General features: G+C 47.1%; 1 protein-coding gene across 1 annotated transcript in view; it reads left to right on the forward strand.

The window, feature by feature from the left end:
- PIK3R5 (phosphoinositide-3-kinase regulatory subunit 5) overlaps positions 1-26955 on the forward strand; it is a 77307-nt gene that overhangs the window by 21060 nt on the left and 29292 nt on the right. Inside the window, exon 2 of the mRNA XM_075279321.1 lies at positions 12080-12194. The gene's annotated coding sequence lies outside the window, so the exon portion shown is untranslated. The remainder of the gene's footprint in view (positions 1-12079; positions 12195-26955) is intronic.

Below are 26955 nucleotides of genomic sequence, written 5' to 3' on the forward strand. Positions count from 1 at the left end.
AAATCTTTTGCATACAGATGAATGATTATGGGTCCGCCGCCCGCCCAGCGCTCAGGTACTGCGATATATCTCAAGTGTTTTGTTTCCACACCGGCTTCCTGCTTCGTCTTCCAGAGAATCTCACTAATAATAGAGACATTGTGGAAAAGGAGAAGTGGTAAATGTGCAAGAAACACCGCACAAAGGTCTGTAGGCCGCAGCCTGAGGAGGAGAGAAAGACAAGAGCAAGATCAGTCTATGCAAATCTGTGCAAATACAGTAATGTGACCGCAATACAGAGAGTGACACCATATATATAATACCACTGTATACAGGGAGCGACGCCAGATATATATCACTGTATACAGGGAGCAACGCCATATATAATATCACTGTGTACAGGAAGATACAGGGAGCAACACCATATATATATATCACTGTATACAGGGAGCGACGCCAGATATATATCACTGTATACAGGGAGCGACGCCAGATATATATCACTGTATACAGGGAGCAACTCCATATATAATATCACTGTATACAGGGAGCAACACCATATATATATATCACTGTATACAGGGAGCGACGCCAGATATATATCACTGTATACAGGGAGCAACGCCATATATAATATCTATATACAGGGGGATACAGGGAGCGACACCAGATATACAATATATCACTATATAAAGGGAGCGACGCCAGATATATATCACTGTATACAGGGAGCAACGCCATATATAATATCACTGTGTACAGGAAGATACAGGGAGCAACACCATATATATATATATATATATATATATATATATATATATATATCACTGTATACAGGGAGCGACACCAGATATACAGTATATCACTATATACAGGGGGATACAGGGAGCGACACCAGATATACAGTATATCACTATATACAGGGAGCGACGCCAGATATATATCACTGTATACAGGGAGCAACGCCATATATAATATCACTGTATACAGGGAGCAACACCATATATATATATATCACTGTATACAGGGAGCGACACCAGATATACAGTATATCACTATATACAGGGGGATACAGGGAGCGACACCAGATATACAGTATATCACTATATACAGGGAGCGACGCCAGATATATATCACTGTATACAGGGAGCAACGCCATATATAATATCACTGTATACAGGGAGCAACACCATATATATATATCACTGTATACAGGGAGCGACGCCAGATATATATCACTGTATACAGGGGGATACAGGGAGCGACACCAGATATACAGTGTATCACTGTATACAGGGAGCAAAACCATATATACAGTATATCACTGTATACAGGGAGCGACACCACATATAATATCACTGATCACTGTATACAGAAGGATACAGGGAGCGACACCATAAATATATCACTGTATACATGGCGCGACGCCAGATATAATATCACTGTATACAGGAAGATACAGGGAGCAACACCGTATATATATAAATCACTGTATACAGGGAGCGACACTATATATATATATATATATATATATATATATATATATATATATATATATATATACTAGCTGGTACCCGCGACTTGGTCTGCGGTGATTGTAGCAGTGGGTATATACAGGCGGGGGTAAGGTTTTCGTACTGTGTATAAGGGATGGGATATGAAATGTAACTTTGTATCTTGTTGTTGCTGTAATTCAGAGAATCCGTGAGACTTTTGTGTTGGATGTAATTTGTATTTCCGCCGCTATATATACGGTGTTGGTATATACTGTACATAGTGACTTTGGGACAGAAGTATTTGAAGTTAACCCTTTCCCGCCGATGGCATTTTTTGATTTTCGTTTTCGTTTTTGACTCCCCTCCTTCTAAACCCCATAACTTTTTTATTTCTCCGCTCCCAGAGCCATATGAGGTCTTCACTTTTCTTGGGACAAATTTTTCTTCATGATGCCGCCATTATTTATTCTATACAATGTACTGGGAAGCAGGGAAAAAATTCTGAATGGGATGGATTTGACAAAAAAAATGCATTTCTGCGACTTTCTTACGGGCTTTGGTTTTACGGCGTTCACTGTGCAACCACAATGACCTGTCCCCTGTATTCTGTGTTTCGTTACGATTCCGGGGATACCAAATTTATATGGTTTTATTTACATTTTGACCCCTTAAAAAAATCCAAAACTGTGTTAAAACATTTTTTTTTGAAAAGTCGCCATATTCCGACAGCCATAACTTTTTTATACGTGCGTGTACGGGGATGTATAGGGCGTCTTTTTTTGCGGGGTCGGGTGTACTTTGTAGTTCTACCATTTTCGGGAAATGTTATTGCTTTGATCACTTTTTATTAAAATATTTATCAGAATCAAAAGAGTGAAAAAACGGCGGTTTGGCACTTTTGACCATATTTCCTGCTACGGCGTTTACCGAACAGGAAAAATATTTGTATAGCTTTGCAGAGCGGGCGATTTCGGACGTGGGGATAGCTAACATGTATGTGTTTCACAGTTTTTAACTACTTTTATATGTGTTCTAGGGAAAGGGGGGTGATTTGAATTTTTAATCCTTTTTATTTATTTTTTTTATATTTTTTTACTTTTTTTAAACTTTTTTTTTTTTGCATTTATTAGACCTCCTAGGGGTATTGACATGGGTGGGCGGTGTCGCGGATTGTCAGAGTGGTGGGGGTCGGCAAACATGGCTGCTCCGGAGCGTTAAAGAGAACCTCCTGGAGTATCGGTAAGGTGAGGGGCAGAGTGGTAAAGTCTATGTATATGTGATTGTGTGGGGTTAGGGGCGAGGCTGCAGAGGGCAATAGGAATTTTGTGGCTTGCTATGGTCCAAAGTGTGTGAGATTGCAGAGATAGTGATGTGAGTTTGGGGTTTGTGGGGGTCCTGGCACAAACGTATGTGCGCTATTGTGACGAAAAGTAGCCTATTGCGCAATCGGGTGTAATAACTATGTTTGTGGAAAATTTCAGCCAAATCGGTGGAGCGGGTTTTGCGTGATTGAGGAACAAACATCCAAACAAACAAACACATAAACATCCAAACTCACAAACTTTCACATTTATAATATTAATAGGATATAGATATATATGTATATATATATGTATGTATATATATATATATATATATATATCACTGTATACATGGAGCGACGCCAGATATATATCATTATATACAGGAGGATACAGGGAGCGACACCATATATAATAACACTGTATACAGGAGCATACAGGGAGCGACACCATATATATATCACTGTATACAGAAAGATACAAGGGTGCACTATAATTATATACAGTATATACCCAGGTTATACCGGCTGTACATATATAATTATATGTGGCTGTTTACGTGAAAAGGGCCCAGATCGTCGATACTAATTATAGAGAAAATAGTCCAAAACATATTTGGGTAAAAAAAATCACAATTTTGTTTTATGCAAAAATTTTATTTAAAAATATGTCAAGTTAATTTGTCAAATTTTTTTTGCTGTTTCGGACAACGTTACACCATAACCGTTACAATGATACCAAGAACTCCATATCGACAGTGTGGGCCCTTTTCACATAAACAGCCACATATACAGTATATACCCAGGTTATACCGGCTGTACATATATAATTATATACAGGAGATACCCAGGTTATACCGGCTGTACATATATAATTATATACAGTATATACCCAGGTTATACCGGCTGTACATATATAATTATATACAGTATATACCCAGGTTATACCGGCTGTACATATATAATTATATACAGTATATTCCCAGGTTATACCGGCTGTACATATATAATTATATACAGTATATACCCAGGTTATACCGGCTGTACATATATAATTATATACAGTATATACCCAGGTTATACCGGCTGTACATATATAATTATATACAGTATATACCCAGGTTATACTGGCTGTACGTATAGAATTATATACAGTAAGCTAGGTCATCTCACTACTTTTTCCAGCTATTAGCTAGTGGGATTAAAACTCTTCTCAAGGAAAAAAAGAGAATTTTTAGGTCTGGGGACAAAAATAGCCTGGGGGCGGTGCAGAAACAGCTGAGACAACTGATCAGAGAAGGGATAGCCAACTACAGGCGGAAGATGGAACTACAGATGGGGGAGGGTAGAATCTCGAAGGTGGGGGACGGTCTTCAGGCTATATCTGGACACAAACAAAAGGCTGGCCCTCAGATAAAAGGTGACAGGAAGTGGCTTAATGAGCTTAATCTATTCTTCAATAGATTTGACTCCAAGCCAATGCTCCCTCCACAGGCATGTCAGCCAACCGCCCTCTCCTCACACACCAAGACCCAACCCCTACTGACCTGCGGTCAACTACAATCTGACTATCTGATCCTGCAGGAGTCTCAGGTGTGTGGGGAAATCAAGAAGATTAAAGCAGACAAGGCCGGAGGACCTGATGGAATAAGCGCAAGAGTTCTTACAATGTGCAGTGACCAGCTAGGTGGTATTATTACGCACATGTACAATTTGAGTCTAAAGCTCGGAGTGGTACCTCAACTGTGGAGAACATCTTGTGTGGTACCAGTACCAAAGAAATCCAACCCGATGGGCTACAATGACTACCGACCCGTAGCACTGCCATCCCACCTGATGAAGGTCCTAGAGAGACTGGTCCTGACACACTTGCGCCCCCTAGTGAGCTCCGCTCTGGACCCCTCCAGTTTGCCTATCGGCCGGGCATTGGGGTAGATGACGCCATCATCCACCTTCTTCACAGAGCTCTCTCTCACCTGGAGAAACCCGGGAACACTGTGAGAATAATGTCCTGTGATGTCTCCGGAGCTTTTACCACCATCAGCCAGGACTACTGAGGGAGAAGCTGCACCTTGGTGGAGGGACCATCACCTGTCCTACTGGATCCTAGACTACCTGACAACCCGCCCTCAGTATGTGAGAGCCCAGGACTGTGTGTCTGACACTGTGACCTGTAGTACGGGGGCACCACAAGGTACAGTTCTTGCCCCATTCCTCTTCACACTGTACACTGCTGACTTTAGGCACAACTCCTCCAACTGTTACTTACAGAAGTCCTCCAATGTCTCTGCTATAGCGGCCTCACCACAGACGGGGGCGACAGCTGGGAAGACCAAGGAGACGGTGGTGGACTTTAGTAAACGGAGAGGTGCTCCGACCCCGGTGGAGATCCAAGGAACATGTATTGAGATAGTCAGGACCTATAAGTATCTGGGCGTGATCCTCAACAATAAACTAGACTGGGCTGACCACCTGGAGGCGCTGCACAGAAAGGGCCACAGCAGGCTCTACCTGCTCAGGAGGCTGAGGGGTCCAGGGGCCACTTCTCAGGGCCGGGGGTCCAGGGGACACTTCTTAGGGCTGGAGGTCCAGGGGCCACTTCTTAGGGCCTCCTTCAACTCTGTGGTTGCCTCAGCCATCTTTTTCGGTGTGGCCTGCTGGGGGAGCAGTATATCAACCAGGGACAGAAATAGACTTGACAGGCTGATCAGGAGGGCCAGCTCTGTCCTGGGGAGCCCCTTGGACCCAGTACAGGTGGTGGGTGACAGAAGGATACTGTCTGTGGTGAGCTCCATGCAGGAGAACAAATCCCACCCCATGTATGGGACCCTGATGGGACTTGGCAGCACTGTAAGTGACCGTCTGCTTCACGCCAAGTGTGAGAAGGAGCTATCGCAGGTCCTTCCTTCCAACCGCGAGCAGGCTGTATAATCTACATCAGACCAAGCGCAGACACTCCGCACAGAGAACTAATGATTATGACGTCTTCCTTCTTCTGTTCCTCAGCTGCTATGGACTCCTAGTATATCTTCTCTCCTCAGTCTGTGTGTCCTGTAATATATTCCTGTGTATTATCCTGTATCTGTATTACTAGGCTGCTGTAACATGCTGCGTATCCCCACTGTGGGACTATTACAGGATTATCTTATCTTATATCTGCGTCGGTAATCCGTTTGGGGGAGTCCACATGAGGACCCCCGAACAGACTACCAAATGCATTAGCAAGTGGTGAGCAGTGAAGGCACACGGACCCTATAGACTATAATGGGGTCCATGTGCTTTCCGCACAGTCTTCGCACGAGACATGCGGACAGGAGAGTAGATTGTGAACTACTTTCCTGTCCGCATGTTCCGTGCAGAAACCACACAGACCCCATTATAGTCTATGGGGTCCGTGTGCTTTGACTGCACACCGCTTGCTAATGCATTCGGTAGTCCGTTTTGGGGGGGGGGGAGGTTCCCCATGCAGACTCCCCCGAACGGATTACCGACGCAGATTTGACAGCGAGGCCGGATACTTAGGGTAACACATAAACTATACCAGCTACAGGAGGCCACGCCACCAGATAGTTTACAAGTTACCATAGCCACGTGGCCTAGTGCAGAGTATCCAGCTAAGATACTTTTGCCCGTGGACCAGCAAAAAGCCCCCAACGGCTCAAGGACGCCTGATCTAAGGCCTATGGACAATGTTAGGTTAGAGCTTGGGCTACACAGAAGGGTTTGATCACAGCAGCCTGGGGGCCACACATGAATGACCTGGGAATATCCATGATGTGCAATTATAACTACTAAGACATAAACATTCGTTCCTCTATAGTCAGTGCAAAACTAAAGATGTCTACATGGCGGCATTCATGGTCTTACCATAGGGGAAGGAATCCTGATGGTGGAGCATACAGATTACTTTAGTGATTTGAGAGCTGCACCTGCGGCCCCGGAGGCTGAACGCGTGCCTCATGTCATTGGTGGTTCTTCATTGAAACCCACAATACTGTCACAAGACAATGAATCAAGATTGCACAATGCTGGAAGTCTTATTGTGGATGTCACAGCGGAAGGCGTCTTGGCTGACTGTAAGTGAATCACTGGCTATTGCTTTAACCCAATACTCAGACGTTGGAGAAACTATCCATGTTTGCCACATCCTTCTCTTGGCCGAGGTCATCAGAAGGGTCAGAGGATGGAAGGGGATGTTACCCAATAAATATAGTGAAAAGTGATTATTCTGTGGCCTTTATACTGTATATGACGTGGTAGGTCAGTGGGGCCCATCCTATGAAGCGTCCAGCCATCCATCATGGTTTGTGTTCCATCGCGACTCCTACAATGTATATCATCCTATAATCTATAAGGTCCGATAGGGGATCTGTAACAGACCAATAACAAGTACACCCTAGACTGGCTCCGTACGCAGGGCCTGGATTTTTGGTGCCGTTTTTACGACCACGGGCCCAGTGTTACGTACGATTGTCGATACCCTGGTGGGCCAGTCCTGTCCTGCTTGTGATCTATAGTAAAACCTAATAAACCTAACAAGCCTAATAAACACGACCAGTAGCCCAAAAACAAGTGATAGTGAATGGAGCTGTCCAAGACCTGTCTATGGTTTGGTGACGTCTCTACGGCGTCAGAGTCCGGTATTCGAGAAAACAAAAAAAGTGTTTGGAGATAATTTTTCCAAAAATCCCCCCCCCATATGTTATACTTACAGAAAACTGCTCCAGACATAAATACATCTCTAAAGTTGTCGTTCAGTTCTTCATTTTTATTTATGGGTCATCAATAGATCAGTGGGGGGTCTGATACCCCCCACCCGCATTGCTCAGCTGTTACCCGGATACCCAGGACCCGCATTGCTCAGCTGTTACCCGGATACCCAGGACCCGCATTGCTCAGCTGTTACCCGGATACCCAGGACCTGCATTGCTCAGCTGTTACCCGGATACCCAGGACCCGCATTGCTCAACTGTTACCCGGATACCCAGGACCCGCATTGCTCAGCTGTTACCCGGATACCCAGGACCCCCATTGCTCAGCTGTTACCCGGATACCCAGGACCCGCATTGCTCAGCTGTTACCCGGATACCCAGGACCCGCATTGCTCAACTGTTACCCGGATACCCAGGACCCGCATTGCTCAGCTGTTACCCGGATACCCAGGACCCGCATTGCTCAGCTGTTACCCGGATACCCAGGACCTCCATTGCTCAGCTGTTACCCGGATACCCAGGACCCCCAGTGCTCAGCTGTTACCCGGATACCCAGGACCTCCATTGCTCAGCTGTTACCCGGATACCCAGGACCCCCATTGCTCAGCTGTTACCCGGATACCCAGGACCCCCATTGCTCAGCTGTTACCCGGATACCCAGGACCCGCATTGCTCAGCTGTTACCCGGATACCCAGGACCCGCATTGCTCAGCTGTTACCCGGATACCCAGGACCCCCAGTGCTCAGCTGTTACCCGGATACCCAGGACCCGCATTGCTCAGCTGTTACCCGGATACCCAGGACCCGCATTGCTCAGCTGTTACCCGGATACCCAGGACCCGCATTGCTCAGCTGTTACCCGGATACCCAGGACCCGCATTGCTCAGCTGTTACCCAGGACTCGCATTGCTCAGCTGTTACCCAGATACCCAGGACCTCCATTGCTCAGATGTTACCCAGATACCCAGGACCCCCATTGCTCAGCTGTTACCCGGATCCCCATTGCTCAGCTGTTACCCGGATACCCAGGACCCGCATTGCTCAGCTGTTACCCAGGACCCGCATTGCTCAGCTGTTACCCAGATACCCAGGACCCGCATTGCTCAGCTGTTACCCGGACCTCCATTGCTCAGATGTTACCCGGATACCCAGGACCCGCATTGCTCAGCTGTTACCCGGATACCCAGGACCCGCATTGCTCAGCTGTTACCCGGATACCCAGGACCCGCATTGCTCAGCTGTTACCCGGATACCCAGGACCCCCATTGCTCAGCTGTTTTAAAGGGCCGTGCGAGTGCTGTGACCCCTTCATTGTGGTTCGTCCTATTCACTTCTATGGGATGAGACAAACAACACGACTTGATGTAAACGGAGGTGACGGACCTTGTACGAGCACCGTGGCCCCTTTAAGGAGCGGATCAGTGGAGGTCCCCGGTGTCGAACCCCCACTGATCCCTGAGGATAGCTCATCAGTACAAATTAATGGACATCCCCTTTATGGGAAGCCTTGACTATATTGAAGTGCGGAATATATTTTGGGTCATGTGGGGGTGGGGGAACGGCAGCTGATATTAGATCTACTAGGTAACACTGTGGTTAGATTAGTGGAACGGCCTAGAAACCCCCGAGGCTTGTGCACGAACCTCACCCAGGGAGTAATACCGTACGTACACTATATCACTGCGTGCAGGTCTGACGTGTATATCAGACATTGAGAGTGGTCAGTTTATATGATGCCAGATATTATACCGACCCCCTCCCGCCCCCCCAACACTTAAGGTCGACGTGCTGATCAAAGACGCATATTCCACCCTGTGGTTACATCTCAGATCTGCTTCCGCGCTCTCCACATATACGGTTTTCTTCGAACTGGAGATGAGTTGACTCAGAACAGGAAACCTCACGTCTTCAAAGCGCATCTTTCCCCGCAGCGATAGTGAAGAATGGACAAGGGGGAGAGAAATCTCAGAAGAGAGGTCCGGACGAGACGGCAGTAAGAGGCTGGGAGGGTCCACGTGGTCAACCACGCCGCGACTCTAATATTGGTGGGTGGACACAGCTCGGTTTCCTTCCAGTGTAAACACGGTTATCCCCGGACCAGGCTGGCTGCAGGTTTGTGGACGTGTGTGATTCAGTAGTAAGTCACTAGGATTATAGGATATGGGGAGGGGGTGACTGAGGTCTTACATAAGCTGAGCTAAGGAAGGCTGCAAACTAAAAAGAAACCCCCTAAAAAACAAAAAATACAGTAAAACACAGTGAGAGGAGTTTATTACAGGGGTTTTCCAGGTGAAATAATTGCACCCTCTTTGGTACTTAACCAGCACAGCGCCCTACTTTGTGTAGTGGTTGTGCTTGGTACTGCAGCTCAGTCCATCAGTGACTGGTGAAGGTGACATGACATGGCCTCAGACAATGCCACAACAGTGGGCCCAGTGCCAAGGTGTAGGACTCTGGATCTTCAATGGATAGGCCATCGATTAGACAGTCCTTATGAATGGCATTCTGTACACCCGTCCTAATGAAGTCGTCAGCTGGCACCAGACCCGTGGGAATTATTTAGAGGCCCCGACTTGTTAGTAAGTCAGACGCGCTCATAGTGACTGTCCTAGATTATGGCTTAGACAGCTTTCTGTGTATAGTAAATTTGTCTGGCCCATGATGTCCCCACCTTGGCCCGCCTGGCTCTCTGTCCAGCACTTTAGCAAAAAGTAAGGACCTTAGGAGATTGGCTGTAGAGATTATGAAGGAGAACCCCGCGGCCGCTGTCCTGATGATGATGATGCTGCCAGTCAGTTTTACCCATGAAGCTGCCCTCTTGTACACCTGACCTGACCTGAGCTCCACCACAGCTTAGACCCCGTACTACCTGCCTGTATCCTCTCTAGGTGTCAGTCCGGGGCAGTATCACACGGTATATCCGCTGGCCGCTGCAGACTCCATATACTATAGCCATGTATGTCTATGATAGGTTTGTGGTCTGACGTGTGATTTTTCACTATGGGGCAGGTCCGTAAAAGCCTCCAAACCCCTCCTAAATTAAACCAGAGCCGCAAAACTAAACAGGATGAGCGAGGCTGAAGGCGGTTTGATGTCTGACAAACAGAGTTGTGCGCACAGATGATTATCTCGCACTTGTCACTCTCGAGGACTGGAAATAACAGAACACTAAAAAATCTTATAAGCACAAGACAATCTTTGGTGAGATTGATTCTCGCTGTGACCTGGAGTCTGGACTCTTCCCTACACCTGCCATTAGGTACATGAGGTGTTTGATCTTTTGGTCTCCCACGTGAGTCGGAGATGCCGGGTGACCCTCGTAACGCCGCGTGTGAGTATTTCTGGCCACGCTAGGACTCCTATTCTGCATTTTTAGCAGTGTCCCCTCTGAAGGCTCTATCTCTACTTCTCCGTCGTCTCTGAGCTGGTGGATGGAGATTAACCCTTTGTGATGCCTCTCATAGACCTGAGAGAGCTTTCTTACTATGAAGCATCTTAGAGGACACTGGACAGGATTGATGGGAACAAAGTACTTGGGGCAGAATAGAAACCTTGCTAGTAGCTGCATGAGTCTCCTTGTCTGTGTCTTCCCTTCTCTCTCACTTGGCTCCGCCTATCTCTTACCTCTTCCTTATCCCCTCCATAGACTTTTATCAGCTCATGTAATTTGATACCTCTATTAGTTTGCAGTCTGTCTTGAGTTACCAAGAAGGAATTTAGCAGAGATTTCAGAGTGAAAGTCAGTTAAGCAGAAGGGGAGGAGGAGAGGTGCCTGATTTTGCTTTGATATTATCTACTAGCATTTCCCTTGCACCCCCCGCCCGCTCCACCCCCACCCCCTGCGGCCCCCACCATTGTGCCCCCAGCCCCCCCACCGCTCAACGCCACACGCGGCCAAAACAATGGCGGCATGTTTGGCACTCGGCTGCCTGCACATGTGACGCCATGTTCTTCATCGCGCTTTGTGCCCAGCTGCAGCGTCTATAGCGCGAGCCAATAGGGTAACGGCTGAAGGACCTGAGATGACGTCATCTCAGGCCCTTCAGCCTACACCGAACGTAATGTCGGGGCTCGCGGTCGCCAAGCCCAGGAATTTGCAGGGCTACTAAGGCGCCTATGTTCCATTCCGGGTGACATTCTAGCTATGAGTGAGATTTCATTGAAATCCTTTCGGCAGTTTGGGTGTGATTGAGGAACAAACATCCAAACTTTCATTTATAATATTAGTAGGAAGGATTAAGACTCTTCTATCGACTTGTACTAGTGATATATACAGTTTGTTGACCATTTAAGTCTCCTCTGTTACAGAGCACATAGGGGTTGTCTGCCAAGATTCTGCAGTAACCAGACATACGGGCCATGGTGTTAAATGCTTAAATTCTGGCTAGATGCAGCCCACACTAGGGGGCGCAGAAGAGTTCACCCCACTATAAAGCAGTGTGCAGCTCCTGAGCTCCCCTAGTGGTGGCTGCACATGGACACGGGGAACTTCTCATGTGATTTGTGCTTGGATTTAGGTGTAAAACATATCAGGATTTCGGGGCATCCCATTCTTGCACTAAAATTTGCCACTTTTTATTTTCTCTCCACAGTTTTGAAAAATGTTTTGCCTGTTTAGTGGATTTTTATCAGAAAATTAAGCAACACATTCACTTTCCAGTCACGCAGTGGTGCATTAAGTGGGCCACAATCTCGGACCTGCGAGAGGTAGGTAACGTAACATAGGTAGGTGAATAGTCCAGACGACCAATGAATGGGGTTCAGGTTATTGCCCGGCCCTATGACCGCTGTATCTGCACATTGTACATGAATAAAGGCCTACAAATCCGGTGTTTTCCCTGAAGGTTTCGCAGGCCGCCGGTGCTCAGATCCTGCAGACCTGGCCAGGTGCCCGCTCCCGGGAATCCTGTCATTTAGGGGTCACAATGAATGGGTCCGTTCAGACAAGGACTATAAAGCCACTTGAGCCACTGTCAGGGTGAGCTGGCTTATTGTATGAAGCACGGGAAGGGGAAGCCTAAGACACTGGAAAGGAAGGCTTCATTTCCTATTGCTATTAGCTGAATGCAGGAAGGAAAAGTGATCGAGCGAACACTTCATTATACCAGACCCGAGAGTTACACGGCCATTAGATGTACAAGGCTCCATGTGCTATACATTGCTCATATCATTATCATTGTGTTGTATTGTGTGAATGTTTGTCTGTTGCTTTGTGCATACAGGGAGCGCTTCCCCCACATTGGACTCTTTGCATTTGTCCAGGACTATTGGTCTAGACCAGAGCATGTCTATGGACTGTACTCCAGTCTCACGACTTGGCCAATGATCCTCTAATTAGAATAGAGCAAGATTTGGGATCTTACCGGTCCAGTGACTTGCATTATCTTCACACCCTTTGAACTTTGACACATTTTGGCAGAACCACAAACGTAAATGTATTTTCTTGAAAACCAACAAAGTATCAGATAATTGTGAAGTGGAAGGAAAATGATAGAAGGTTACCAAAATTGTAACCCAATAAACTTCTGACAAGTGAGATGTAAAGGTCTTCACCCCCCTGTCCCAATCCTTTGGCTACAATCTCATCTACAAGTCCTTTGGGCTCGGTCTTTGCCCTCCTAGAGATGAGATTTCGGCCCCTTCTTTGCAGTCAGATTGGTTGGAGTGTCTGTGATCAGTAATCTCACTGGGATTTGGGTCTGGCCTGTGACGGGGCCGCTCTAACCCCGGAATATTCTGTGATCTAAACCAGTGACTGGGGCTCGGGCCGGAGGTTTCGGGTCATTGCTGGAATCTCCTTCCCAGTCTCAGGCCTTTTGCAGCCTCCAGTCTCAGGTTTTCTTCCAGGATTGTCCTGTATTTCGCTCCATCTTCCCATCACCTCTGAGCAGCTTCTTGGTCCCTGCTGCCCCCGCCATGTGGCACAGTGGGGGGGGGGGGGGGTGACTGGGTGTACAGGGTGATGGGCAGGTTTACATTTAGGCCGTTCCCCTTTGGTCTCCTCTCACCTTTTCCCACATGTTTGAGGTGTCCCGTATATGTCTTGTGGCCATAACCTGCAGATGCCCCTTCTTATGTCTTTCTTACTACAATGGTTTCCTTCTTGCCGCTCTCCCATATAGATGGTCAGATTTGTGGGGTGCGCAGTGACCTCTAGTTGTCCTGTGGACAGATTCTCCTGTACCTGAGGATTTCTGCAGCTCCTCCACACTGACCAGGGGTCTCTTGGCGGCTTCTCTGACCAGCGCTCTCCTTAAGGAAAATGTTTGTTTTTGTACCGTGTTAGCCGGTGGGTAGGAAATATAAAAAGCAAAAAATCTTGAGTCTTCAGTATTTGATCCCTTTTTTAATGGCTAACTAATAATGATGACAGGTTACAACTTTTCGAAGCTCTCGGCTTCTTCCTCAGATATATCTAAAACAATTTCTGAAGGAGCATATTTATGTACAACTGGACACATAGGGATAGGATTCTAGGAGGGAGGGGGGAAGAAGGTTATTGGTTATTGGTACATACAAATCAGTTCACAGTGTGTCTTTATGGCTGTCTCAGGTCAGTGATTTCTGTAGGATGCCATGAACCCATGTGAGAGATTCATCCCTTTCTCCAGAGTGTTGAACAAGGTTATGCACTTGTACTCATAAATCCATCTCTGTTTCCTGAATTTAAAATTCCCTCTTAAAACCAAAATTTTCATGTCATTGGTGATATTATGATCTTCACTGCAGAAATGTTTTGGCACGGGAAGGTCCAGTCTTTGTTCTCTAATTGTATGGCGATGTGAGTTCATCCGCATTCTAAGCTGCTGTCCGGTCTCTCCACCATACAGATTATCAGTGGGACACTTGGTGCACATTATTACATACACTACATGCGGTGTGTTACAGGTGAACGTACCTGGGATTTTATATTCCCTGTTAGAGTTTGGTATCTCTATCCTGTCCGTGGTCAGTATGTGCGGGCAGGTTTTGCACCTTTTCTGTCCGCATGGAAATGTTCCTGTGTTAGTTGGAGGTGACAGTGAGCTGCTAATCACCATATTCCTGAGGTTTGGTGGCACAGGAGAGGGGGGGGGTCTGGAAATATGGATTATAGACGGTCGTCTTTTTGCAGTAGCGGATGTAATTGACGTGTGATTCCTCTCAGCGCTCTCCTTGTCAGCGCTCTCCTTAGGTGGACGGCCATGTCTTGTAGGTTTGCAGGTGTAGGACACTTTCTCCATGTTTGGATGATGGATTGTACCGGGCTCCTTGGGAGATGTTCTTATAACCTGACCCTGCTTTACACTTCTCCATAACTTTATCTCTGAGCTGTCTGGTGAGTTCCTTGGTCTTCATGATGCTGTTTTGTCACTAGTGATCTCTAACAAACCACTGAGGCCTTCACAGAACAGATATATATATATATATATATATATATATATATATATATATATATATATATATATATACGGAAAAATGGCCTAAGTCCACATTTTGTCATATTTCAAATTATTACCTAGAAAGCTTCTTTGTACCTCGTTCTAAGCATTGGGTTTACAAGGTACCTAGGATTAATGACTAGAGATGAGCGAACACTAAAATGTTCGAGGTTCGAAATTCGATTCGAACAGCCGCTCAATGTTCGTGTGTTCGAACGGGTTTCGAACCCCATTATAGTCTATGGGGAACAGATACTCGTTAAGGGGGAAACCCAAATCCGTGTCTGGAGGGTCACCAAGTCCACTATGACACCCCAGGAAATGATGCCAACACCTCTGGAATGACACTGGGACAGCAGGGGGCGCATGCCTGGGGGCATCTAACACACCAAAGACCCTCTATTACCCCAACATCACTGCCTAACAACTACACACTTTCCACATTCAAAAAAACCTCTATCAAAGTGGGAAAATACCTGGAAACCTTCTTTACTCCCCAAATGGATGGACACAAACCCCAATTTAAGCTCAACAAACAGTAACAACCACCCCTTTAAATCACGTTCCCCATGACAACCACAAATGGAATAGGCAATGGGAATTCCAAAAGCCCTCACCCTTAACTGTCATTTTGAGTGTGTGTGTGTGTGTGTGTGTGTGTGTGTGTGTGTGTGTGTGTGTGTGTGATGTGGTAAGACCTTCCAAAATTCACTTTTCTAGCCCTTAACATGAGCCCTTCCAAACAAAGTTACATGACCTTAAGCTGAGCTACCAGCAGAGATTGAGGCCCTTGGCATGAGTAGAGCCTTGCACCAGCAGTGTTTTTGGCACTTAGGGTGAGTTGAGCCTTGTACCAGCGTGTGTCCCTTAACATCAGGCGGGCCCTAAGTTCTGCGCTTTGCACAAAAGTTCCACATTAACTAGGCTGAATGGTACAAAGATTAGTAGGCCCGAGAACCAGGAACAGGTCTTGCAATGGCTGTCGGATAACGCTTAAAGCACATTGTCCACCAGCCAGTCAGCCTCTACCTCCTCTTACCCAACAGTCTTGTCCTCCTTCCACCCAAAATTCCCAATCTTCTCAGAACAATAACCCCAACTGTCCCTGCTCCCCAGAGCTGTTCTCCCTTCCTTTGACTGTACCGCAACCTGCCCCTCCATTTCGCGATTCCACGGACCTAACAGACGAGTATCTGTGTCCAGATGCTCAAACACTAGAGTCTCCTCCATTCCATCTCCGGTCGATTTGGTGGCGGATGACCAGCAACCCACCCTCATCGACGACGATGAGACGCAGTTGCTGTCAGGGCAGCCAGTTGACATGCGCATTGTGCAGGAGGAGGAGGCGAGACAGGAGTTGGAAGAGGAGGTGGTGGACGACGAGGACACCGACCCCACCTGGACAAGGCAGATGTCAAGCTGGGAAAGTAGTGTGGATGTTGAGGCAGGTGCAGCACCAAAAAGGGTAGCTAGAGGCAGAGACATGTCCAGAGGCAGAGGTCAGCTGCTTTGCCGAAGCCAGGCCAGACCCGGAATGTCCGAAGATGTTCCCTTTTGTACCCAGCCCAGAAAAACTCCCCCATCGAGGGCACGTTTCTTGAAGGTGTAGAGTTTTTTCAAGGAATGCGCCGAGGACAGATATAGTGTCGTCTACACAATTTGCCTCTCGAAATCGAGTAGGGGCCCTGAGAAGAGCAACCTGTCCACCACTTCAATGCACCGTCATTTGGAATCCAAGCAATGGAATCAGTGGCAGGCAGCAACGGCAGGACAAACGTCGCCCGCCGTTCATGCCACTGCCTCTGCTCACAGTGCTGGCGATGCACTCCAGAGGACGAGCCAGGACATCACTTCATCTGCCTCCGCCACTTTGTTGACTTCTCCCTCATCCTCCCCTGTTTCTGTCTTATCTCCTTCTCCTGCACCATCAAAGGCACCATCAGGCGCTTCTTTACAACAACCCACCATCTCTCAGACATTGGAGCGCCGGCAGAAATACACTGCTAACCACCCACCCACGCAAGCCTAGAACGCCAACATCGCTAAACTGCTGGCCCAGGAGAGGTTGGCGTTCCGGCTTGTTGAAACTCCCGCCTTCCCGGACCTGATGGCAACTGTGGCACCTCACTATGCCGTCCCTAGCCGTCTCAACTTCTCCCGGTGTGGCGTCCCCGCCTTGCACCAGCACGTGTCACTCAACATCAGGTGGGCCCTTAGTTCCGCGCTTTGCTGCAAGGTCCACTTGACCACCGACACTTGGACAAGCGCCTGTGGTCAGGGATGCTGCAGTGCTTATCTTTAATGACAGGCAGGGTGAATGTGGTGGAGTCTGTTCCCCGGGTGCAAACTGGGGTGGCCTATCTCCTCTCCCAGGCCAAAATTCATGGCAGGAGTAGACTGAAACCCTACGACGCTGCAACCTCCACCACAGCTACTAGCGGCAAACGCTAAAACACTGGTGTGGGGAGACGTCAGCAGGCGGTGCTGAAGCTCATCAGCTTGGGGGACAGACAGCACAGTGCCTCCGAGGTCAGGGATGCCATCCTGGCTGAGATGGCATTTTTTTTTCCCTGCTACACCTGGGGCCTGGCATTTTTACGCCTGTGATAATGGCTGGAACCTGGTAGCGGCTCTGGAGCTTGCCAGCCTCCAAAACGTTCCATGTTTGGCCCACGTCTAACCTAGTGGTGCAAAGTTTTTTAAAAACATACCCAAATGTACCGAAGCTACTGTTGAAAATGCGGCGCTTGTGCGCCCACTTTTGCAAGTGCACAGGAGTCGCTGCTAGCCTAAAAACACTCTAGCAAGGCCTACATCTGTCCAAACACAGGCTGTTGTCCGTCATTCACACACGCTGAAACCCTACAATACCATATCTTGAGCAGGGTGTGTGAGCTGCACAGACCTTTGATGGAGTTCCATCTACAAAACCCAAGGGTTCCTCAAAGTCAGCAACCAAAGTTTCTGCACCATCAGTTTCCAGGGGTGGCAGAGTTATGGCTAGGGGAAGAGGCATGGATAGGGATGATGTCTAGGGGCAAAAGCAGTGTGGATGTGGAGGCAAGCTAAGCAGGAAAAACTGGGGGTACAAGCTAAGGCATGGACTGGGGTGATGTCTAGGGGCAAAAGCAGTGTGGATGTGGAGGCAAGCTAAGCAGGAAAAACTGGGGGTACAAGCTAAGGCATGGACTGGGGTGATGTCTAGGGGCAAAAGCAGTGTGGATGTGGAGGCAAGCAAAGCAGGGAAAATGGTGGCTAGAGGCAAAGGGATGTCCATAGGCAGCAAGGGCAAAGATGCAAAACTCTCCCGTTTCAAGAATTTTCCTGACTTGTTTCCCCACAAAACATTCCTGGGAGGAGGGCTGAAACACCACCCTCCTCCTCCTCCGCTGTTAGATTTACCCCAGCTATGAGCTGAAAACGCTGCAACACTGGTGTGGGGAGACGTCAGCAGGCTGGGCTGAAGCTCATCAGCTTGGGAGACGGACAGCACACTGCCTCTGAGGTCAGGGATGCCATCCTGGATGAGATGGCAATTTGTTTATCCCCGCTGCCCCTGGGGCCAGGTTTTTTAGCTTGTTGGAGGGCTCTGGAGCTTGCCAGCCTCCAACACGTTCCATGCCTGGCCCACATGTTCAATGTAGTGGTGCAATGATTTTTAAAAACATACCCCAAATTAGCTGAGCTAAGGGTGAAAGTGCGGCACTTGGACACCCACTTTCCCAAGTCTACAGTACCTGGAGCTAGCCGCAATACACTCCAGCAAGGCCTACATCTGCCTGAAGCACCTACTGTTGTGCGAGGTCACCACACGCTCTAACCCTAGATACCGTATGTTCAGCAGGGTGTGTGAGCAGCAGAGACCTTTGATGGAGTACCAGCTACAAAACCCAAGGGTTCCTCAGAGTCAGCTCCCTCACTTTCTGCACCATGAGTTTCCATGGGTGGCAGACTTATGGCTAGAGGCACAGGCATGGATAGGGGTGATGTGTAGGGGCAAAAGCAGTGTGGATGTGGAGGCAAGCTAAGCAGCAAAAACTGGGGGTACAAGCAGCCGGTGACATCATCACTGACAAGCACAGCTGTCTGTCAGCTGACAGGCTGACTTTCACCAAAATGAACAGACAATGGATAGACTCATCATATACATGTCAGTTACATGACAAATTTAGTGCAATTTGCAAGTCCAAGATGGTTTGGAGATCTGCGGAGAGGAATCTCACCACCTCTTGCGGGTGCCATCATTTGGAAGGCAAGCCCTGGGCTCAGTGGGTGAGAGCAAGCGCAGGATAATCGTCGTTTGGCCTGGCGGCCACTGCCTCTTCCACTGTTGACAGGGCTGGCGCTGCAGTCCAGACCAGGAGCCAGGACACCTCCACATCTGCCTCTGACACTTTGGGGAGTTCACCCTTATCCTCACCTTTTCCTGCCATTTCTCCTTTTGCCCGCGCCATCATGCGCCTCTTCTCAGCAACTCCCCATCTCCCAAGCCTTTCATTTCATGCTAAAGTACAGCGCAACCCACCCACATGCCCAAGGCTTCAACGGCCTCATCTCAAGAAATCTGGCCCAGGAGATGTTGGAATCCCGGCTGGGGGACACTCTGCCCTTTTTGGGCAGAGTGTCTACTGCGCCACCGCACTGTGCCGTCCACACCAGCACTTTCCCCCAAACATGAGGCGGTCCCTAAATTCAGCGCTTAGCCCTAAAGTTCCATGTGACCAGTTACGAATGGACAAGTGCATGCGGACAGGGACGCTACCTTTCAATTTGGGCACAGTGGTTGAATGTAGTTGAGGCGTGGACCGGGTCGCAAAATGTGGTGGCCTGACTTGTCTCCCCACACAACATTCCTGGGAGGAGGGCTGAAACACCACCCTCCTCCGCTGTTAAATTGACCCCAGCTACGAGCTGGAAACGCTGCAACACTGGTGTGGGGAGACGTCAGCGGGCCGTGCTGAAGCTCATCAGCTTGGGGGCCAGACAGCACACTGCCTACAAAGTGAGTCATGCCATCCTCGATGAGACGGCAATGTGGTTTTTGCCACTGCACCTGGGCCCAGGCATGTTGTCATGTGTGATAATGGCCATAACCTGGGATTGGCTCTGTAGCTTGGCAGCCTGCAACATATTCCATGCCTGGGCCACGTTTTTAACTCATTGCTGCTAATCTTTTGAAAAAGGTACCCCAATGTTCCTGAGCTACTGGTGAAAGTGTGGCGCTTGTGCGGATAGTTTTTAAAGTGTATAGTTGCCGCTGCTAGCCTCTATGCACTCCTACAACGCCTGTACCTGCTGGAACAACGGCTGTTGTGCGACGTCTCCACACTGCTGGCACTAAACATATCATGTGTTGAGCAGAGTGTGTGAGCAGCACAGACCTTTGATGTAGTTCCAACTCCAAAACCCTCGGGTTCGTCAAAGTCAACTCCCTCAGTTGCTCAACCATGAGTGGCCATGGGTGGCAGACTTATGTGAAATCCCATCCCATCCATTGCACTGGACACGAAACATTAGCATGCGCTCAGCACAACTTCGGATATGGCAGATGCGTTAAGCAGGGTGCAGGGTACAACACAGACCAGGCCCGAGCACCAGGAACAGGTGTTAGAAATACTGCAGCATTTGCCATTTCCTTCCAATTTTGGGGTTTTGGACCCGCCACCGACTTGTCTGGACCTAAGTGGGGATCATGAGACACAGTTGCCATCAAGGCAAGCTGTGGTCATGTGCGGTTTGCAGTAAGGGGGCAGTGCGCAATTGGAAGAGGAGTTGGTGGATGACGAGGCCACCGACCCCACATGGACAGGGGTGATGTCTAGGGGCTAAAGCAGTGTAGATGTAGAGGGAAGCTAAATCAACAAAAAACCTGGGTAGAAGCAAAGGCATAAACTGGGGTGATGTTTAGGGGTGAAAGCAGAGTAGATGTGGAGGGAAGCTAAGCAGCAAAAACAGTGGGTAGAAGCAAAGGCATGCAAAACTCTACCCTGTTGGAAGACTTATTCCTAGGTCTGGAACACGTTAATGGCCCCCCTGGACAAATTACTGCCACTCAGGGGCCTAGTGTCACCAGGAGGGACAAGTATAGGCGCATGTTGTGGGAATACCTGGCCGACACCAGCTCTGTCCTCTCCGATCCCTCTGTGCTCTACAGCCTACACTTATTTTCTCATCTTTTTTTCTGCACTGCACATCTCTTGCCTGCTTCCTTTGGGATCTTAGAAATGGTGGTCCACTTCCACAGATGGTAACTTCAATAGACAGTGTAACGGGAGTAGCTGAGGGATCGCTGTCTTAACCACTTTTTGGCACAAAATTAACTTCCAAAGCCAAATATGGTGCAAGTATATGATGCAAGGACACCTACACACCTATCTCTGACACATTGGGGAGTTCACCCTCATGCGCCCTTTTGGCCTGCACCATCATGCGCCTCTTCCCAGCCACTCCACATTTCCCAAGCTTTTCATTGCAGGCAGAAGTACAATACAACCCACCCCCATGCCCAAGCCTGTAACAGCCTCATCGATAAACTGCTGGCCCTGGAGATGTTGGTGTTTGTTTATGCTTCTGGAGACCCAGGCCTTCCGTCAGCAGATGGCAGCTGGGGCACCTCCCTATGCTGGGCCTAGCCGTTACTACTTCTCTTGGTGTGCTGTCTCTGCCTTGCGCCTGCATGTGTCCCATAACATCAGTCGGGCCCAGAGCTCTGCGCTTTGCTGCAAGGTCCACTTGACCACCGACACATGGACAAGCGCCTGTGGTCAGGGATGCTGCAGTGCTTATCTTTAATGACAGGCAGGGTGAATGTGGTGGAGTCTGTTCCCCGGGTGCAAACTGGGGTGGCCTATCTCCTCTCCCAGGCCAAAATTCATGGCAGGAGTAGACTGAAACCCTACGAAGCTGCAACCTCCACCCCAGCTACTAGCGGAAAACACTGTAACACTGGCATGGGGAGATGTCAGTAGGCCGTGCTGAAACTGATCAGCTTGGGGGACAGACAGCACAGTGCCTCCGAGGTCAGGGATGCCATCCTGGCTGAGATGGCATTTTTTTTTTCCCTGCTACACCTGGGGCCTGGCATTTTTGCGCCTGTGATAATGGCTGGAACCTGGTAGCAGATCTGGAGCTTGCCAGACTCAAACACGGTCCACGCATGGCCCACGTTTTCCAACTTGTTGGTGCCATGTTTCTTTGAAACCTACACCATTGTGCCTGATATACAGGTCAAAGTGGGGCCATTTTCGTAAGTGAGAACTAGCCTCTGCTAGGCAGAAAACATTCAGAGCACACTCCTCTCATCTTCGCACCGTTGGCTGGCGGAGGAAGACGAGGGGGTTGGAGTGGCATCTGATGTCCCTATCCCACACGAGGCTAGAGGGTGCACTTCAGTGCATCCCATTGCTTCACCACAAATGGTGTGAAGGGGAGTGGAAAATGGAGGAAATGGAGAGTGACCCTTACAGTTGGGGCCAGCAAAGGCATGCCAAGTAACACACTGGCACACATGGCTGACTTCATCTTGGGTTGCTTTTCAACACATATTTCACATCATGAAGAACAAATAATACTGGATTTTTTCAAGCCTCGAACCCCGGTCTAGGTCTAATGTCTGTTCCTTTCTTATATTAGGGGAGAGGGAAAAAAAATTACTTCAGTGATACGTTTAGCGTACATAGACTGACTATTAATGTGTATCCCACTTAGTGTTGTTAGGGTTACACACCGTCACAACCTGGCTAAAGCTTCTATAGCTGTTAATAAAGTCAACATAACTTTACGGTATCCAAAAAGACAGCTGGTACCGACAGAGAGCAAGACAAATGTCACCCAAAGCTGTGAGCTCTGAACACCCACAGTGACTTTGGCGTCATCATCATTATAAGGGAGCGGGTGGTAATAAATAACTTGGCAGTGCCTAAAACCCAAAAAGCTTATACAACTATATTTACATTAAGATACACAAATGAAACTTTTCAGTAGCATGTCATGAGACAAGCTGATAAGCTCTTCCTTTGTGCAGTGCTATTTGAAAGTTAAACGCTGCCTTTATTTTAATTCTGGAGAAGGTGCAGACATTAGATTTAGAACATGTTGTCTTCATTGTCCAAATCCTCTATATAGGTAACGCGTTTTTCGGGCCGAGCTGTCTGGGAACGAGCTGGTGCAGCACTGACAACCTGGGTGAATATGGCAAGAGCCTGAGATGTAGGGTGAATGAATCCCCAAATTATTTGTGGAATTCCCAGTGAGACAATGGCACTGTATACCAGTATTAAAAATTGTGGGTGCACATAACCCCCATATATTCTTTGAATTCCCAGTCAGACAATGGCACTGTATAGCAGTATTAAAAATTGTGGGTGCACGTAACCCCCATATATTCTTTGAATTCCCAGTCAGACAATGGCACTGTATACCAGTATTAAAAATTGTGGGTGCACATAACCCCCATATATTCTTTGAATTCCCAGTCAGACAATGGCACTGTATAGCAGTATTAAAAATTGTGGGTGCACGTAACCCCCATATATTCTTTGAATTCCCAGTCAGACAATGGCACTGTATACCAGTATTAAAAATTGTGGGTGCACATAACCCCCATATATTCTTTGAATTCCCAGTGAGACAATGGAACTGTATAGCAGTAGCAAAAATTGTGGGTGCACGTAACCCCCATATATTCTTTGAATTCCCAGTGAGACAAAGGAACTGTATAGCAGTATTAAAAATTGTGGGTGCACATAACCCCCATATATTTTTTGAATTCCCAGTCAGACAATGGCACTATATACCAGTAGTAAAAATTGTGGGTGCACATAACCCCAATATATTCTTTGAATTCCCAGTCAGACAATGGCACTGTATACCAGTATTAAAAATTGTGGGTGCACATAACCCCCATATATTCTTTGAATTCCCAGTGAGACAATGGAACTGTATAGCAGTAGCAAAAATTGTGGGTGCACGTCACCCCAATATATTCTTTGAATTCCCAGTCAGACAATGGCACTGTATACCAGTAGTAAAAATTGTGGGTGCACATAACCCCCATATATTCTTTGAATTCCCAGTCAGACAATGGCACTGTATACCAGTATTAAAAATTGTGGGTGCACATAACCCCCATATATTCTTTGAATTCCCAGTCAGACAATGGCACTGTATAGCAGTAGTAAAAATTGTGGGTGCACATAACCCCCATATATTCTTTGAATTCCCAGTCAGACAATGGCACTGTATAGCAGTATTAAAAATTGTGGGTGCACATAACCCCCATATATTCTTTGAATTCCCAGTCAGACAATGGCACTGTATAGCAGTATTAAAAATTGTGGGTGCACATAACCCCCATATATTCTTTGAATTCCCAGTCAGACAATGGCACTATATACCAGTAGTAAAAATTGTGGGTGCACATAACCCCAATATATTCTTTGAATTCCCAGTCAGACAATGGCACTGTATACCAGTATTAAAAATTGTGGGTGCACATAACCCCCATATATTCTTTGAATTCCCAGTCAGACAATGGCACTGTATACCAGTATTAAAAATTGTGGGTGCACATAACCCCCATATATTCTTTGAATTCCCAGTGAGACAATGGAACTGTATAGCAGTAGCAAAAATTGTGGGTGCACGTCACCCCAATATATTCTTTGAATTCCCAGTCAGACAATGGCACTGTATACCAGTATTAAAAATTGTGGGTGCACATAACCCCCATATATTCTTTGAATTCCCAGTCAGACAATGGCACTGTATACCAGTATTAAAAATTGTGGGTGCACATAACCCCCATATATTCTTTGAATTCCCAGTCAGACAATGGCACTATATACCAGTAGTAAAAATTGTGGGTGCACATAACCCCAATATATTCTTTGAATTCCCAGTCAGACAATGGCACTGTATACCAGTATTAAAAATTGTGGGTGCACATAACCCCCATATATTCTTTGAATTCCCAGTCAGACAATGGCACTGTATAGCAGTATTAAAAATTGTGGGTGCACATAACCCCCATATATTCTTTGAATTCCCAGTCAGACAATGGCACTATATACCAGTAGTAAAAATTGTGGGTGCGCATAACCCCCATATATTCTTTGAATTCCCAGTCAGACAATGGCACTGTATACCAGTATTAAAAATTGTGGGTGCACGTAACCCCCATATATTCTTTGAATTCCCAGTGAGACAAAGGAACTGTATAGCAGTATTAAAAATTGTGGGTGCACGTAACCCCCATATATTCTTTGAATTCCCAGTGAGACAAAGGAACTGTATAGCAGTATTAAAAATTGTGGGTGCACGTCACCCCAATATATTCTTTGAATTCCCAGTCAGACAATGGCACTATATACCAGTATTAAAAATTGTGGGTGCACATAACCCCCATATATTCTTTGAATTCCCAGTCAGACAATGGCACTGTATACCAGTATTAAAAATTGTGGGTGCACATAACCCCCATATATTCTTTGAATTCCCAGTGAGACAATGGAACTGTATAGCAGTAGCAAAAATTGTGGGTGCACGTCACCCCCATATATTCTTTGAATTCCCAGTCAGACAATGGCACTGTATACCAGTATTAAAAATTGTGGGTGCACATAACCCCAATATATTCTTTGAATTCCCAGTCAGACAATGGCACTATATACCAGTAGCAAAAATTGTGGGTGTATATAGCCCCAATTCTATTGCTAGGGGACTTGCAGGGTATTTCTGAGGTGAAGGTGGGGGGGCACACCATTGGAACGGGGATTTGGGGTGTATATATGGGGTATACGGGAATACACTGTCAGTGTGTTCCATTCAGGATCCTGGGAAAGCTGGGTTGCGGCGATTGAGCCCGTCAGTGCCACGTTACACTGACAAGCTTCTCCCTGGAATTGAAGTTATATGTAAGCCCAATATATTCTTTGAATTCCCAGTGAGACAATGGCACTATATGGCAGTAGCAAAAATAGTGGGTGTATATAGCCCCAATCCTATTGCTAGGGGACTTGCAGGGTATTTCTGGGGTGAAGGTGGGGGGGCACACCGTTGGAACGGGTATCGGGGGTATATATCGGGTATACGGGAATACACTGACAGTGTATTCCATTCAGGATCCTGGGAAAGCTGGGTTGCGGCGATTGAGCCCGTCAGTGCCACGTTACACTGACAAGCTTCTCCCTGGAATTTAGCTCTTATAAGAGCTGTTGGTTGTCTTCTCCTTCCTATCCTAGCCTGTCCCTGCCTACCCAGAATCTAAGCCCTAGCTAACTGGACGGAAACCTCCGTCCTCGGTGAATTGCAAGCTCAGAATGACGCGAAGCTGAGCGGTGCTGTTCTTTTAAATTAGAGGTCACATGTTTTCGGCAGCCAATGGGTTTTGCCTACTTTTTTCAACGTCACCGGTGTCGTAGTTCCTGTCCCACCTACCCTGTGCTGTTATTGGAGCAAAAAAGGCGCCAGGGAAGGTGGGAGGGGAATCGAGTAATGGCGCACTTTACCACGCGGTGTTCGATTCGATTCGAACATGCCGAACAGCCTAATATCCGATCGAACATGAGTTCGATAGAACACTGTTCGCTCATCTCTATTAATGACCTAAGTCCATATATTTCAATGCAGAAGAATTTACATTCAATGGAATAATGGCCTAAGTCCAATACAAACTTACTTACTTCACTCTCGTTGGTCATTTTTTCATTGAAATCGTGACTTCCGGTCTGTTGTTTATATTAGTGTAAAAACTTTGTCTTATTGTTTAAAAGGCTCTAAATCGACTTTTGCACATATTTAGCGCCGAAAAGGGAGGCAGGTAATTATTATTCTTCATCGTTTAATAATAGTAGTAATTAATTAATAATATTAAATAAATAATATTTATACATGAAGCTGCAATTTTTTTAATAAATAATACAATTTATGATTAGGATTAACGGTGTTCATCAGCTGATTACATTGGATAGATATATTCCACAAGAATGCCCGTTTGCTTTAGGCTAAAACTTTAAATTTCGTTTTTCTCACAATATTGATTTTTGGAC

Source organism: Leptodactylus fuscus, chromosome 6, assembly GCF_031893055.1.
Source record: "Leptodactylus fuscus isolate aLepFus1 chromosome 6, aLepFus1.hap2, whole genome shotgun sequence".
Classification (NCBI taxonomy): domain Eukaryota; kingdom Metazoa; phylum Chordata; class Amphibia; order Anura; family Leptodactylidae; genus Leptodactylus; species Leptodactylus fuscus.